Here is an 18,094-nt window from a genome sequence, read left to right on the forward strand (position 1 = left end):
CATTGTCTAGAATGTTCAATTCTTTATTCCATCCAGGTACTAAAGTTGGCCTAATGAATTGATCCACCACTAAAATATTTTTTTTATTAGAGGACTTAATACTGTAATCTCTTGTAGAAGATTAAGTATTTCTGAGGCTGAAAGTATGATCATTTTAAACTGAGATGCCAAATGAAGACATATAGTCCGTGAGTCCCATTTTGTAGGTCTTTGATACCTAACTAAATCACACATTCTACAAAGGGTTGGAAGAATTTCTTGCCATTTTGGGATGGATAACGTGTGTGTATGTGTGTGTGAGTGAAATATGCATGACATAGTCAGAATATAAATATTTCCCCAGTTCCCATTCTATTACCCACATGTTACATATCACAGTTCTTCTAAGAAAGTAATTGATCCTTGCAACAAAAGGCTTGCTAAATATAAAATCCAACCCATTCTAGCATCAGCCATTATATACATACACATATACAGATACACACACACACACACACACAAACACAAACACACACACACACATGTAGGTCTTTGGTTGTTTGGGTTTTTGTCTGCTTTCTTTGTGGATGTTTGGTGGTGACATCGCTTTCTTTGTGGATGTTTGGTGGTGACATCGCTTTCTTTGTGGATGTTTGGTGGTGACATCGCTTTCTTTGTGGATGTTTGGTGGTGACTTTGTGGATGTTTGGTGGTGAAAGCAGACAAAAACCCACGCTGATCCATTAGCCACTTTAAACCCCTCCTATCCTTACATGAAACACAAACCCCCAACCAATCAGAACACACCTCCACCCAATCAGAACACAGCCAAGCTCCCACCCAATCAGCTCAAACCCCCACTGGCAGTTAAAAGGAAGAAACAGCTGAGATCTCACATTGCTCCTGGAAGCACGAAGCCTGAAGATGACGAATGAGACTTCGTCGAAACGTCGCTAAGACACTTCCAATTTTACGCGGGAGAAAACCCAAACAACCAAAGACCTACATACTAACACCCGCGAAAACCTCAGAAAATATATACTGGTTCAACATACTGGTTCAAATCCCAGTAAGGATATGGCTAGCTGATGAGAGCTAAATAGCTTGAAATAGATCTATACTAGTCTCCCTTTAATTATTTATCAGCACAAAATACAACAAAATGTAACAAAAAGGCAACAGTAAAAATATTGGGTTTCTGCCTGGATGGTCTCTTGTGACGAGCCAAAGGACAGAGAATGGAAGTAGTGATCTTCCTCCCATATTTGGGCATACCGGGGGTTGTAATTGTATATATAAAATCTATCATCTATCTATCTGAATAGAACTGGAAGGGACCTTGGAGGTCTTCTAGTCCAGCTTCCTGCTCAAGCAGGAGACTCTATACCATTTCAGACAAATGACTTGTGGAGTATCTTCTTAAAAACCACCAGTGATGAAGGAACCACAACTTCTGAAGGCAAGATGGTTAATTGTCTTCACTGTTAGGAAGTTTCTCCTTAATTCCAGGTTGCTTTTCTCCTGAATAGTTTTCATCCATTGTCCTGCCCTCTGGTCCTTTGAAAAATAAATTGACCCTTCCATCTCTTTTATAGAGGAGGATTTTTTTCCTCTGAGAATCTCCAATTCTGATTCAAATATGGTGTGAGAGGCCCTGGGAAGTCCGCTACCAACTGGCACATGGAAACCTATTGTGGGCCAGAAGGCCTGGGCCCTCTTCCTGGTCCACTACACATATTTACCTTTTTTTCCATAGATGCTGACAGGCACGGATAGTCAATGCAAAGTTCAGCTAGAAAGCTAGGGATAGGATCTTGTTGAAGAAAGATCAAATTCACCAACTTCTGGCCAAAAAGTGATTGCATTTACCAGTCTCAATGGAGCGACTACTGGACTGAAGATTGTCATTTTCAATGCTGCCTTTCAGCATCTTAGAAGGAAAGTCAATGGGGAAACCAGAAGGAAGTTGGAAATTGCTTCCGTTGCCACTAATTTTTTTGCGCATGGGAATTCTGTTTCTCTGTTTAGGTAAGGAAATATCTCTAAAATGATGACGGGTTGGCTAGTACACATTAAAATGTCAATGTCAATAACTCAAAAGTTGGAAGAATGGAATCTTTAAGCAATGTTATTGAGTGTAATATTACTTAGGTCAGGATTATTTCCCCTTCCAAGGTACACTGAAATGCCTCAACCATCCTGGCATTGATCTGCACAACTCTTGAGAGGTAATGTTACATTTTAATCCATTAGCAATTACGGTCATGGGAGAAAAAAAGAGTATGTATTAGGTAGCAGTGCTAAGGACCATTATCCGGAAATGGTCTCATTGCAATTGATGGGAACTTACTTCTGAGTAAGCACACTTAAGATCAGGATATACTTGTAAAATGCGGAAAATGGCAATCCCAAATATACTTTCTCCCAACAATATAGAATATTCATCCCTTTTTATCAACATTTCTCATACTCTCTACTTGTTCCATGACAGCCAACTTCCCAGAGGGTGAGGGCCACACTTATGGAACACTTGGAATAGCTGAATAGTTGGATATAAAACATACTAGATTTATTCCAGAGCAAGCATATACAGATAGCAGTAAATATGGCTACTTTTTCTCCTCTGAACTGTGCTACACAAGGAGGAGGAAAAATAAAGAATAAAACTGTTCAAATAGGCAGTTTGTATTTGTATTAGTTCTTTTTCTATTAACATATTTTTCGGACTATAAGACGCCCTCCCCTCGCCAAAACAAGTGGGTAGAAATTTCTGTGGAGACTTATAGACCGTATACGGCCCTGTTTTTGGCCTTCTGAAACCCCGCCGCCTGTCTCATTTTTGCCACAAACGGGGCCATTTTTGGCAAAAATGGGACGCATGGAGGGTTTTGCGAGGCCTGCAGAATGCTCCTGGGGGCTGGGGAGGGCAAAAATGGGATAAGAGGAAAGTTCGGGAGACCAAAAATGGGCCCATTTTTCGTGAAAATGGGACGTGCAGAAGGTTCGGGAGGCTAGGCGATAATAATGAAATTTGCCCTTTTGTAAAAGTTGTGCCTATTTTGATGTGTTTCGAAACGTGACTGTTTTTGTTTTGGATGTGGCTTGACTTGTGACTTGCTCCCATTTTGCACCCAACCTGTCTCATCCAAAACAAAAACAGCCACTTTTTTCTTTACAAAGGGAGAAGAATTAACCAGAAACAAAGAAAACCATATGATGAAAAGTGAGAGAGCAGAACTAGCTAAGGTAGATCCTTCCAGCTTCTCTTTCTTAGCTGAGTAGGAATTTGTACCAACCAGACAGTGGGATTTAGCGATGCTGGTCTAGAAATCAGGAGACTGTAAATTCTAATCCCACCTTAGGTATGAAAGCTGGCTGGATAACTTTGGACCAGTCATTCACTCTCAGCCCAACCCACCTCACAGGATTGTTCATGGGGATAAAATAGGAGGAGGAAGGAATATTAGGTATGTTTTCTGCTTTGAGTTATTTATAAAAATAATACTGGTGGGATAAAATGAATAATTAAAAAAACTTCCATGTCCTATCAAATGTTATAACATTTACAGCACACTCTCTGTATTACACAACACATAATAGAGTCCACCTGAAATGATTAATGGTTTGCTAAATGCAAATATACCATGATTTTTAACATGCTTAATATTACAACTTCCATCCATCTGTGCTAAAACAGATGCATCTGAAGCAGTCACCTTTTCCAGGAATAGCTTTGAGGCACCTGAATCAAAACAAACTTAATATCAACATATGTTCAATTGTCAAATGTAATGGTATGTGTGAATAGTCTTTGGTGGGCAGGGGTCGCCAACCTTTTGGACCTCAGGGACCACTAAATTCATAATTTTAAATCCCACGGACCACCTAATAACTAGATGGGCGTGGCTAGGTGGCCATGTGACTGGGTGGGCGTGACCAACTCGATGTCACTCATGTCGAGGGGTGCCTTGCCGGCCTCTACTTGCCCCTCCCCTGCCAGCCACTCCTCGCCTCCCCACCCAGGCTCCTTAGGGCCCCAACAGGAAGCAGTTGTTGGCGCTAAGCAACCATCAAGAGAATTGGCAAAACAACTGGCTCAGCTCAAATTGGGTCTGACCGAGAGGGAGGCTCAGAAGAAGCGCCTCACTGAGGACTACAAGCATAGGCTTTCCAAGCAAGGGAAGACCTGTGGGAGTGCAAGGCCAAGTACAGGTGCCTGGAGGCTCAGTGAGCTGAAACGGTCAACCACTTCCAGGCCATGATGCAATCCCACTGGAACAAGGCCCTCCAGCTCTTCGCCACCAGCAGCACTTCCCTCCAGCCTTCACCCAAAGCCTCGCACCAGGAGCAGACCCCAAGTCCGAATTTCTGCACCCCTGCAACCCGCGCAAAAAGACACCGAAGGGGGAGACTCTCTGCAGCAACACAAATGTTCATTGCACATATCTGGCCCAGGGGCCATAGTTTGAGGAGCCCTGATTTAGTGCAATATTTAAAAAAATGCAATCGTTTTTCTGCGGACCACCAACATTTTCTCATGGACTACCAATGGTGCACGGACCACCAGTTGGTGACCGCTGGCCTAGGAAATGAACAGATAAGAGAGGGCATAGTCTTTAGCTGCATAATGGGCAGAGAAAGAGGCTTAGAACCCTCTTAATTAATTAGTGGAACAATTAATCAGTGGAAGAACTTGCCTCCAGAAGTTGTGAATGCTCCAACACTGGAAGTTTTTAAGATGATGTTGCATAACCATTTGTCTTAAGTGGTGTAGGGTTTCCTGCCTAAGCAGGGGGTTGGACTAGAAGACCTTCCATTCAACTCTGTTATTCTATTCTATTCTATTCTATTCTCAGGCTGTAAAAGAGTCAGTGGGAGGTTTGTACTATATCAAACTGAGAAATTTGTTACGTGAGTTTTGCCGCATTTTACAAATTTTCTTGCCACTTTTGTTAAGTGAATCACTGCAATTGTTAAATTAATAACACTGCTGTTAAATGAGTCTGGCTTCCCCATTGACTTTGCTTGTAAGACGGTCGCAAAAGATGATCATGTGACGCTGGGACACTACAACCATCATAACTATGAACTAGTTGTCAAGCATCCGAATGTAAATCACATGACCATGGAGATGCTGAAATGATCATAAGTGTGAAAAGCAGTCATAAGTCACTTTCTCCAGCGCCAATATAACCTGGAATGGTCACTAAACAAACTGTTATAAGTCAGGGACTACCTGTACTTCAGTGCTACTGTAATATCTGGTAGCTATGGCTCTCTCATCCTTATTTCTAATTCCATTTCCAAAAATTCACTGACAGACAGAAACAGCTGGGGTTGGGAAATCTGCAGCTGATTTGCAGTGCCAGAAAAGACTTGTTCTATTTCCTGCCATTTTATTCAACAGCAACAGGAAGTCAAATCCATGAAGGATTTTTTAAATATATGCTGAACGCATATAACTCTTTAAAAGTGGTATGTTTCTGCTGCCCCACTTCCATAATAAATAAATTATACTTATGTGTTGTGGCCTAGCAGGAGCCGTTGGAACTGCCAACAGACTCCTATAGCGAGGGACCCTATGAGTCGGCTCTGGATGATGTGGAGGACCCTGAGCAGGGTTCAGACTCCGAGCAGGGACCAGAGAGGCTGGTTGACCACCAGGAGGCGCCTGAGGCATGGAGCAGCAGTGAAAGCCAAAGGGAGTTTGTGCCTGACGTCAGGCCCTGGAGCAGTGGTGAAGACGTCAGGCCCTGGAGCAGTGGGGAGGAGCAAAGAGAGTTGGTCCCGGACGCCAGGCAAAGACGGGCAGATAAGCGCCAGCAGCAATTATGGAGACATAGAAGATAATCGGGCCCAGGTGGTTGTGATTAGGCTCCTCCCAAGAGAGTATATCAGAAGAGACTTTGGGAGGAGACCTTTTGCAGGACACAACCGTTTTACTATAGCTGGAGAAACTCGTGTGTATGTCTTATCTGTGGGAGTCTGGGTTGCTGCCAGGGACTTGTCTGTGAGTAATTACTGTCAATAAATTGGCTAACAGTAATCTTGTGTTGGCGTGACTCACCGCATGGAGGGGGGCGGTCAGAACACTTATGGCTGGATACAGGAGTAAAAATAATAACACCGATTTAATTTGTAAAACCTTTTCACAAAGGGGTTAAATCAGAATTCCACAAAGTTGTCAATATTAACCCCCAAGGACTGATGGGATACCCAAACAGTCAGTGTTGTTGTTGTTACTATATTATTATTGATACCAGTACTATTAGTTAAAGTAGTGTGTCAGTGTTTCAACGGATGCCCTAATTAAATCATGAGCCTTGAGCCAAGCTTCAAAAGAAATCCAACTATTTATTAGGAGCAACATGTTGGCACCTACCCAAGTGAAGCCAGCTTTGACCCCAAGTAATTTATGGCCCAATTATGACCCTGTTTCTCCCCCTCCCCGGCAGGGTGTGACATAAATCACATTCTCCAAAGAAGCACTTTTGCCAGCTGTAGAGATCACTCCCCCCTCCAGCTGCTGTGGGTAACTTGGGATACAGCTTTGAGAGAGATAATGGAATGTGCATCTATCTTTTGCTGCCATGCCGTTTCATCGCTTCCCCCCCCCTTTCCTATGGCAACTCAAGAGCAGGCCAGGGATGCTTTGCGAGTTGATATAGTGTTTATTAAATTATTTTCCTATAATGAAAGTTTGAGGGTTGATGAACAATCTGAAACTTTATTTTTTAATGAATTAAAAAAAACAGAAGGGAAAAATATAAAAATAATGATACTGATATATGCATTGTTAAAGAAATACATAAAACATGCTATCCCTCCAGAATATCATTCCAAAATTTTATGGCCTAAACTGGAAGAACAGAATACTGCTGCTATACAGGTTCTTAGTCCTCCACTTATCACAGTTCATTTAGCGACTGTTCAAAGTTACAACAGCTCAGAAAAAAGTGACTGTTTTTCACAACCATTGAGCATCCTTACGGTCATGTGATCAAAATTCAAATGCTTGGCAAGTCACTCATATTTTTGACGGTTGCAGTGTCCTGGGGTGTTTCCCTTTTGCGACCTTCTGACAAGCCAAGTCAATGGGGGAGCTAGATTGATTTAACAGCTGCAGTGATTCATTTAACAACTGTGGCAAGGAAGGTTGTAAAATGGGAACAAAATTCATTTAACAAATGTCTCACTTAGCAACAGAAATTTTGGGCTCAATTCTGGTTGTAGGTCAAAAACTACCTGTACTACTCTCAATTCTCCTCTACTAATTTAGGGGAGAGGACATGTTGAGTCACATATGAGGAAAATACTGAGACCATCCAGGGCTTCAGAAGCAAGTATGGAAATGCCTAATTCCACATCAGGAAGAGAATGATTTTCTTTTATTGGCCAGACAGCCATCTATCAAGAATCCTGAGATCAGCAGTTGGCTGGACTCCAAAATTCCTTTTGATTCTAGTATAATACAGTGTCTGAGTTTACATATTACATTAAGCCATGGTTTTAACTGTTTTTGTTAAATAAATGGCAACAGTTGGGTGCACATAACATACAAAATCACTAAGAAATCATATTATTGCTTAGCATCATTCACCTCAACACCCGCATGTATCACATATTGTTCAACAGGTGCTTAAGAGAAGCGCAAATGTCATAAAAATATATATATTCGTCAAATGGATTGCGATAGAGGTTTACGGAATTGTTTTTCAGTCTATCGATCCCACATTTGCTTTTCCACTTTTGCTGAACTCAAAACAAGCCAAATTGTTTTAAAAAAACAACACTTGTGCATCTTATTATTATCTGGCAAAGTTATTTCTGGACTTACTGGGCCTAAAAACCAATTGTGCCACAAGTAAATTAGAAAAGAACAAAAAGAATTTGAATTCCAGAGAATGACTGGTCAATAATGATTTTGATTTTAAATTACTGTATAAAATCATTGCTTCATTAATAATTCAAACTTGTTAATAATCAAGCAGTATTGACCACAGTAGAAGCAGACACAAATATTTTGCTACCTTCAGCTTATAAGTGTTCGTATACCACATAGAGGAATTTCATCTATGAATACAAATTTAATAGTACTTTAAAAAAGGATTATTTTGCCTCTTATTAAAACAATTATACTTGAAGTCTAACTTGCCTGAAATATTAGGTGAAATGCGAAACAACTGCTTGCTCATGTAGAACAGAGTTCTGACTCTCCTTGAAAATTGTTATCTTGTAATAATTGAGGTTTGGGGGGTTTTCCCATTGGCTGCTCCCTTCAACTCAACAATTTCCTTATTAGATAGCCTTCTCCAATGTGGAATAAAGATATGTCTGACAATAGTTTCTGTAATGCACAGCTATTTGGCTGCTGGTCAACTGGCCAAGAGTAAGTTTTAAAAGAAATAGTCCTTATTTTTATCTCTTTGAGAAAACGCCAGGCAGATTTCAGCAGAAGCATTACTCAAAGATCCTTAAAACTAGTTCCTTGAGCCTGTGGGGGTTCTAAATCACTTGTGTCCTTTCCAAAGCTTTGTTTTGAAAGCATTTCCTGTTTCAGAGGATCTGAACAAATTGGAAAAAACAACAACAATTCACAATGGAAAGAAAAGCAAGGAGGAAGCAGGTGAGCACAAAATTTATTCCCATTGTATACAATCAAGTATTTAGTATGAATACACTTACGTGTTTTTGATGGAGAGTTGCAGATCTTAAGAGAATCAAATAACTTCATTTTACATAAATTAGCTGAAGAAGTAAATTGTATCAAATTCAGTTACAACTGTGAGATTCCAAACTGAATTAAAAATCTGATTTGTAAAGTCCGTAAAAATGAAAATTGATGTTGAGAAAAGTAAGATTCTACATTTAGGCAAGGAAAAACCAAATGAACAGGTACATAATAGGTGATATCTGGCCCAATGGCAACAACTGAGAGAGGGATCTTTAGCAACTGAGAGAGGGATCTGGGAATCGTAGTGGACAGTCACTTAAATATGAGCCAGCAATGTGCTACAGCTGCCAAAAAAGCCAACACAGTCCTGGACTGCATTAACAGAGGGATAGAATCAAGATCACAAGAAGTATTAATATCACTTTATAATGCCTTGGTAAGGCATTAGAATATTGCATCCAGTTTTGGTTGCCACAATATAAAAAAGATGTTGAGACTTTAGACAGGTTGCAGAAAAGAGCAACAAAGATGAATAGGGATGAGAGGCTACAGCATATGAAGGATGGTTACAGGAATTAGATATGTCTAGTTTAATGAAAAGAAGGATGAGGGGTGACATGCTAGCAGTGTTCTCATATCTAATGGGTTGCCACAAAGGGGGTCAACCTATTCTCCAAAGCACCTGCGGGTAGAACAAGAAGCAATGGATGCAAACTAATCAAGGAGAGAATCAACCTAGAAATAAGGAGAAATTTCCTGACAGAACAATTAATCAGTGGAACAACTTGCCTCCAGAAGTTGTGGGTGCTCCAACACTGGAGGTTTTTAAGAAGAAATTGGACATCCCAAAGTGCTTTTTTCAAGAGACCACCAGAATTTCAGGTCACAATATTGCTGTTTCACAATATTACCGTCTTTATCCTGGGGAAGCCACCCTATGCATATATGGACTCCCCAAAATCCACAAAGAAGGAACTCCACTAAGATCAATTGCCAGCAGCATCAATTATGTCACCTGTACCATTGCAACCTGAAAGTCCAGTTGCCTCTTGAAAAAAGCACCTTTGGGACAACCATGACCTGGATGACTGAGAATTTCCATAGGCATTAAGAGATTTGACACTCTCTTCTTAAAGATAAACATTTGCAACGTTATAGGGCAGTGATGGCTAACCTTTTTGTTGTTGGGTGCCAAAAATGCGTGCCGGCACCCATAATGCAAAGAGTGCCCCTACATGCACATGCACACACAATCCCCCACTCCCCTCCACTCCTGCCGTACTGCTTGCCTCCAAGCTGAGCTTGATATTTCCTCTGGGGGCAGGGGAAGGCTGTTTTCGCCCTCCCCAGGCTCCAGGAAAGCCTCCAGAGCCTAGGAAGAGCAAAAAATGGGCCCAATGGAAGTTCGGAAATGATCCGTTTCCGGAGGGCCTCTGCGGGGGCGGGGGGAAGCCATTTTTGTCATCCCCAGGCTCTGGAGACTTTCCTGAAGCCTGGGGAGGGCAAAAATGGCCTCCTCCAGACTTCGGGAAGGCCGAGTATCAGTTGGCCATCATGTGCATGCACGCTGGAGATGACGGCTCGCGTGCCACACGTGCCACAGGTTTGCTATCATGGTTATAGGATCTCCTGCTTGAGCAGGGGATTAGACTAGATGGAAGATCTCCATTGCTCCTTCCATTATTCTGTTAAAGTCATGAATCTTCATTACCAGTTCTAGCTCTAGTTTCTTAACCCTGAAGAGCACAATGACCAAGAACCATATTGCCAAAGTCTTTGGGAGAAAGATCCTCAACCCTCTTTAGTTTAAAGCAGTAATTTCAAACTTGGCAACTTTAATATGTGCAAACTTCAACTCCCACATTTATTCAGCTGGCTGGGGAATTCTGGGAATTGAAGTTCACACATTTTAAAGTTGCCAACTTTGAAAAACACTGCTTTAAAGGAACCATCCTGAATTAGAAAAACGTCCAATTCAGTTAGTTCCATAATGTAAATTAGTACTTCTAACATTATAAATGTAACATGCTAATATTGTAAGACCTATGAATAGATTATTCACTTTATTTTTATATTTTATTAATATCAAAAATCACACAATCTTACTGCCTTAAAGATTATTCAGAACTTCAATCATTCCTACTCTCAAAATACTCCCAATTAAAAATAGACAATATATTGTATTTTATTCACGTCAATTCGACAAAAAACCCTCCTACACAAAATGTCATTAACTCGATTAATTCCAGATTCTTTTTTCAGTCCAGCTGACTGAAACTTCAGAGGATTTCATTTCTGTTTTCCATATTCACATTTTTATACCTAGGCTTATATTTCCTTCAGAAAAAGTATCATGGTTAGTGAAATTTAGTGAAAGTTAGCCAAACTACTGGTTTTCGCTCGGCAATGGTTCTTTAGGCCTGCCTGCAGTATGTCTCCTCATACTGCAAATGTTTTATAACAACTTTCCATTTTGTTAATATTGAATAGGTTTATTTCTTCACACAGAAATTTATTTCCAAAGAACCATTCATGACTCAATCTTCTTTTTACTGGAACAGCAGCTCAATGCAAATGATTCTTTAACCTTGTTGATCTTCTGCCTGATTATTACGTATATACTTAAGAACTATAAAATATTGGCAAGTGAGAAAGAATTGGACAGAAGAATTCACAATGGCTACATACTGTATTTTTCAGAGTATAAAACGCACCGGAGTATAAGACGTACCAAGATTTTGAAGAGGCAAATTAAAAAAAAAAGTTTTTGCACTCAGCAGACCTCCCAAAAACAGCCCGTTTTTCACAAAAAGGGGCCCATTTTTTTCAAAAAAAGGGGACGAATAGCTTTTAGGAGGCTTGTAGAGTGCTCCTGGGCGGTGCCCCCCCCAAAAGCAAAAAACACCCTGTTTTTTTGGAAAAACAGGCCCTTTTTGTCAAAAAAGGGGCATGCAGAACCTTTAGGAGGCTTATAGAGTGCTCCTGGGGGCTGTGGGGGCAAAACTGAGCAAAAAACGGCCCACTTTTTGCTCATTTCTGCCCTCCCCAGCCCCCAGGAGCACTCTGGAAACCATAAGAAAGGCTGAGCACCAAAGAATTGAGGCCTTTGAACTATGGTGCTGGAGAAGACTCCTGTGAGTCCCTTGGACTGCAAGACGATCAAACCGATCAGTCCTGGAGGAGATCAGCCCTGATTGCTCTTTAGAAGGCCAGATCCTGAAGATGAAACTCAAATAATTTGGCCACCTAATGAGAAGGAAGGACTCACTGGAAAAGAGCCTCATGCTGGGAAAGACTGAGGGCAAAAGAAGAAGGGGATGGCAGAGAATGAGGTAGCTGGATGGAGTCACTGAAGCAGTAGACATGAACTTAAATGGACTCTAGAGGATGGTAGAGGACAGGAAGGCCTGGAGGAACATTGTTCATGGGGTTGCGATGGGTCGGACACGACTTCGCAACTAACAGTAGCAACAATTATGTCAATTTGATATAACTAATATTCAATCAATTAACTAAATAAAAACATTATTTTTCTAACAACATAGAAAAATGTATTTAAAAAGAAAAAAACCAGGACACTGTAAGACTATAATTTTAAGGGAGGAAAAAAATGCCAGAGAAAAAGAGCGTGTAAAATCATAATGCGGATATATTCATACTAAAATTTTCAAAGAACTATGAGTTCAATATGTTCGAGAGAAAGTTACCCAATGCTAAAATCATAACCTGAATTCTTTTCTTGTAACAGTGGCTGGCTTGCAGCTGTTCACTCATCCACCCACACACGGAGTAATTCCTTTTTTTTTTCACATCTAAGAACTGTTTTATCCAACATTATCCAGGCAAAAGGTGATATGTTACTCCCCCAAAAAGGAAAACACATCTGCAACTGACTGTACACAAACAACTGACACTCACAAGCACACTGCTGTCCAACAACAGACAATTTAAAGCTTAACAGCTCTCTCTAGAATCTAAGGCAACAGGTGCATTTAAACAAGGAACAATATCCTCTTTCTAAGTCAAGTTCCCCATCATTAAAGTCAATGGTGCAATCACTCTCATAACGTGGGTTCCTGTACCTTACTGAGCATTTTTTTTAAAAACATGATTTACTGAAGAAAGCACATCTGACTGACCCCATACAATTCACAAAACTGTAAGCACTGGCTTAAAAACCTCAAGCAAATTGCATAGCCCAAACCGAACACCTTATGGCTTTAGGTAAAACTTCTCAGCATTACATCAAACCTGTGCTAATGCCAAACAAGAGGTAAGTGAGTGATATGAGAAAGGGAGAATGATCTAATTGGAGGAGGGGTTAATCATGATCCAGCCATCAACTCTCCCTGGAAGAGAAGCTTCAGCTGGATAGCAATACCAGGAACAAACTCTTCTGAGTAGGAAGAGAAAGGCAAAGGAGTGTGGGAGGAAAGCTCCAGCTTCTCCCATCTGTTGATTTTCCTCTGCAGATAAACCTCTTCTCTGCCTTCTCAAATACTGTAATCAGAAAACAGGCGGGTTAGGAAATGGGTTAAAAGGATAGAAAAGGAAAACGTGACCGAGGAAACATTACCTGCTTCAGACAGTACAAAAAATCATTAACACCTCCCCCCTAATCAGCCAGATAAAATGGTTATATATAATTTAGATCAAGGAGGGCAACCTTTTGATAATTGAGGAGACAGTTAACTTGGAGGGGATGATGTAGATCCTAGCAACCATATCCTAATTGGCTATTGTCTTATAGCAATGTTGGCGAACCTTGTGTGCATGCGCAGGGGAGCGCCGGAAACTGAAAGAGCAGCTCCCTGGCGTGCATGCGAGTGCCAGGAAGCTAACCTTCTGGTTTCCGGTTGCGCATGCACGAAGAAACCAGCTGCCTGGCGTGTGCAATCATGCCAGGGAGCTGCTCTTGCTCTTCCGGTTTCCGCTGCTCCCGCAAAGACTGGCTGGCATGCATGTGCACACCGGAACCCGGAAGAGCAACAGGCGATGGCTGGTATGCCTGGAGAAATGGCTCTGCATGCCACTTCCAGCACATGTGCCATAAGCTTGCCATCACTGTCTTATAGAGTTTGATTTTGCTTATATTTGTGTTTGGTATAAACTGAGTTAAATTTAGTTTATAGAAATTGTATCACGAAATCTTAGTGTTTCTCCATCATATGGAGAAACACTAAGATTTCGTGATACAATTTCTATATAATGGTAGAATATTGTGTCATCAATTTTCACGAACTGTTGTCTATGGAATTCATTATTCATAACATGTCAATGAATTACTTAAAAAGAACTGTAGCATATTCAGAAATGCTGCAGTAAATGGCGGGGAATACTAAAATTGAAATGTTATTATATATCCCAGTTGTGCCTTTCCCAAGGCTTTACAAAGTCTGGTATTGATAGACAGAATGCAGATGAATTCTGTAAATGAATCATTTGTTTGATAGGTATGCTAATCCTTATCAAAAATAAACTTTAAAGCTAGTGGATAAGTGGAGAGGGAAAACTATCTAGTGGAGTTTGACATGAATTATGTTTTATCTAATATTTTCCTTGCAGGAACTAAAGAATAAAATGCTAGTGAAAAAAAAATGGATGATACCATGCTGAAAAGTACAGGTGAAAAGTAAAGGGTGCAATTATGCAGGAGGAAATAAAATACTTTAGATTATATGCAGTAAAAATCCAAAACTCCATAAAATATTTGTAAACATAGAAAAATCAAACAGTTCTTCATTCCTTATATTTATCTATGTAGAAAGGGAATGAAAAGTGGCAACCACAAAAAGTCAGTAAGTACAAAACAGGCAAACTAAAATGCCAGGATATATCAGACATCACATCTCTAGCAGAAACTAGGAAATTAGTATTACTATAAACGTTACTGCTAAAATGAAATAGGTTACTTTACATCCATCCATTCTAATTCAGGAATATCAGTCCTACTACACAACTAATCATTCCAGATCAGGAGACTACAAATGGCAATTACAAGAAAGCCAAAAAGTCCTTCAGCATTGTAAAGTTGATAAAACCATGTGGAATGTGAGATTGTTTGCCCACAATAATCATAGGCAAACAATAATACTCAGGTCATCTTATAAAAGGACCCAAACTTTGTTGACCTCTGTCCAGAAAGGATTATCCAATTCTACCTGGAGATGATGATAAGTTCTTCAATAAAAACTGATATGCTACTACTCCTCTTCCTCTAGACTGTCATGGCCAATTCTGATAACCTAAATTCTACAATTATTTATCCCAAACAAAAATTAAGAATGCAAATACAGAACAATATCTTTATGAAAGGAGTCACTATTCAATTGTGGGCATTTTCTGACTCATAAAAGTAAGAAAGAGAAAGCCATCTACATATTATTAAGTTTCAGTATAGTTACAAAAACATTCTTCAATGTAGCATCTTCAGATATATTACACTACAATTTCAGTAATTCCCTTTGGCTATGTTAGCTATATTTTTTTGGAATTATAACCCAAAATGTCTGGAGGGCAAGTTGGAGAATACATACTGATCTGTATTGGGCAATTTGATCTCTTAGAACAAATATGGAAGTACTTTTAGATACTCAGATCCATTATATTATTAATGTAGTTCCTTAACTATGGATCTTCAAGTATTTTAGACAATACTGGTAACTGTAATGTACTGTCAATTATTAGATCCATATGCCTTAATACAATCTAGAGATAAGAACATTAAACATTGAAAAAATATGCTATCAAATTCTACCCCTTTCCCCTACAATTATTAGATTCACAAATATTAATTTGGTTTGCTTAGCTATGGTTTACTGAATAAATCCCAATGGTTACTTCATACATTGTTCTAAGCTACAAGCCACCCAGCCAGTCCTGGTCAGATCAAGACCCATAGTTTCAGCAAAGTTCCTAGGTTATCTTCAAATCATTCTTGAGAAGTGAGCATTAATTCATAGAAAAAAATAGATTGATTTCAGATATGTTTGTTAAAGTTCATGTTCACTGCCAGTTAGTTCTATGTGAGGGACTTGCCTTAAAGCATTAATGTCTAAGTCTTCTAATTTGGAGATTCTGACCTACTATGCTATCCCTATAACAGTTAATTTGGGACATTTTTGTCAGTCATATTCTTCTCACCAGCTCTGTGCTGTAGGCCTCCATGGGGCAGCCTATCCTTGGAATCACCTATTAGTTTAAATCAATCCCACAATCTATAGGTTTGAAGGCAAAACTAACCTTTGCCTTCAGTATGCACATCAAGATGTTTCTTGATTAAATCTTTTAAGTAAACTACCTTCAGATTATAAACAGTTTCTTAACATTTTCCAGCAAAAAGGCAGGGGTAGGGGATGGGGGAGGGCCCAGCAAGAAAGTTAGGGTTTCACTTGCACATATAGCCCCTCCACAATCTGCCAATAGACAGAACTCCAATTGTTTCACTTTGAGTTTGCAGACTCAAAGTTCCTCCAGCTTTGTTCTCTGAGCTTCTTTAGGTCAAGCGAGAGCATTTACAAACACTCAATTAACTGAGACAAAATCAAGGGAGGCAGTTCAACAAGAGGCTCTCACTTCTAATTCACATCTAAGGAAATGATAGACTAGAATAGAAAGGTGAGACCACAACTGCTGCACAAGCCCCAGCCAAGTAACAAGATTCATCTTAACTTCTTCCAAAAGCAAGAGGCAGTGGATTAATTGGAAGATATATCCTGTAGCCTAGAAGGCCAATATTACAAGCAGAAGGATCCATAGCAGCTTCTATCAATCAATATATGCATTATAGCTCACCAGAGATAGGAAGAAGAGCTAGCAATTCTGGCAGTTCCTTGGAGAACCCATCTAACAAACTTTGGAGAGCCCCTACTTCAAATGTGTGAGGTAGATGAGCTTGTCCCATGAGGTGATGGTTTTGAAATAACAGCAGTTTGGAAATCTACAATGAAAAGGGGTGGGAGGCAGAGCATATGATGTATATCGTGCAAAATACTTTGTTATGGGGGGGGGGAATGCTTATACATTGCTTACTTCCAACCATCTGAAAACAGAACTTTGGATAGGGGAGGAGGGAAGAAACCCTGCATCCCATCACCTCAGCAGCAATTTTTGGCAATCAGAGAAATTGATTTCCCATTCATTCATCCATCCTTAAGTACACTGGAAAGGGTGGGCCTCTCCCCCAATCCTCCACCACCCCTGCATGTAGGCAGTCATCCTCAACCCGGCTGCCCTGGGAAAGGAGAACCTGGAGGCTTCACTGCTTAACCCATTGTTAAATAACAAACCCAAGTGGGAGGCAAATGCCTGAAAGAAATCACAGGTAGAGGTTGCCAAAACTCTGCCGGTTCGGTAAAGGCAAATTTTCGAAGACGAAGACCGTGGGAAGGCTCAGAGACCCAGAGGCTTCTTGGGCAGCGGAGCCAGGCACAGGCAGTAACCCACTGCAGAAGGCAAAGGGGCTGCCAGAGGAAAAGCGGCTGAGCGAACGCTCTGGAAAGCGCAGAGCGTTAGGGATCCCCAGAAAGGGGGGGGGGGGGGCAGATCTGTTCTTGAAACTAGCTTGCAAGGCGAAACAATCGAGGGAAGGAAGCCGGGAGAGGGAGGGGGGAAAGAACTCGGAGGTCGGATCCCCGAACTTACCCTTGCCGGGTTAGGAGCGCAAAGCTCCAGGTTTCACTGCACGATCCCAGGCATCGTGCTCCGAGCGAGGGGCAGTACCGTAGGAGACTGACGCCGAGCAGCTCTTCCCAGCGCCGCAGATAGAGTGGCGTGGGCTGGAGCTCTGGCTCCTCCTCCTCCTCCTCCACCACGCTCAGGTTCCTACCTCCTCCGCCGGCGCCGATCTCGGGGAAGGAGGCGAAGCTCCAAGCAAGCGCTGAACGAGCGCCAATCTCTCTCTCTCTCTCTCGGTTGCGCGCACCCGCGAGCGCGGCCAGGAGACTCCTTTTCTCCGTCGGCCCGATCGACGGCAGGTTCCACCCAATCAGAACGACTCAAGCCTTAAGGCCAATAAAATAAAATAAAATAGAGCTTGCAACCTATCCGAGGCTATTCCGGGCGGGATGCGGCGCGCAGGCCGTGGGAGTCTTGCCGGGGGTTGTCTCTGTTACGCGCCTGATTCTTGGGGGGCTGTAGCTGTTTACTTTGGCGGAGCAAGATCGTGGGGGCCAAGGGATAGGGAAGCTTAAAAATATAACCAATTTCGTTGTATACATGATGTACAATGACAATAAAGGCTATGCTATATCATGGTAAAATGTCCCTTGATGAAGTAGTCTTAATAGATCTTGTAGTAATTACGAAGCGTTTATAGGTGGTTGTTTCTGTTTAGAGAGGCAGAAGCAAATACCTGAGTAAAGGGGGCAGGAAAGTGATGCAGTTTTCCCCTAAATGGCCTTGTTAAACAACAAATCCTGCCAGGCATCCACCCATTATTAA

General features: G+C 41.1%; 1 protein-coding gene across 1 annotated transcript in view; it reads right to left on the reverse strand.

Annotated features, from left to right (window-relative positions):
• The window catches only part of LNX2 (ligand of numb-protein X 2), a 95,483-nt gene extending 78,085 nt beyond the window's left edge, over nucleotides 1-17,398 (reverse strand). The window contains exon 1 of the mRNA XM_032220328.1: nucleotides 17,297-17,398. The gene's annotated coding sequence lies outside the window, so the exon portion shown is untranslated. The remainder of the gene's footprint in view (nucleotides 1-17,296) is intronic.
• Between the last annotated feature and the right edge of the window lie 696 nt (nucleotides 17,399-18,094).

The sequence above is a fragment of the Thamnophis elegans genome, chromosome 6, assembly GCF_009769535.1.
Source record: "Thamnophis elegans isolate rThaEle1 chromosome 6, rThaEle1.pri, whole genome shotgun sequence".
NCBI classification, from domain to species: domain Eukaryota; kingdom Metazoa; phylum Chordata; class Lepidosauria; order Squamata; family Colubridae; genus Thamnophis; species Thamnophis elegans.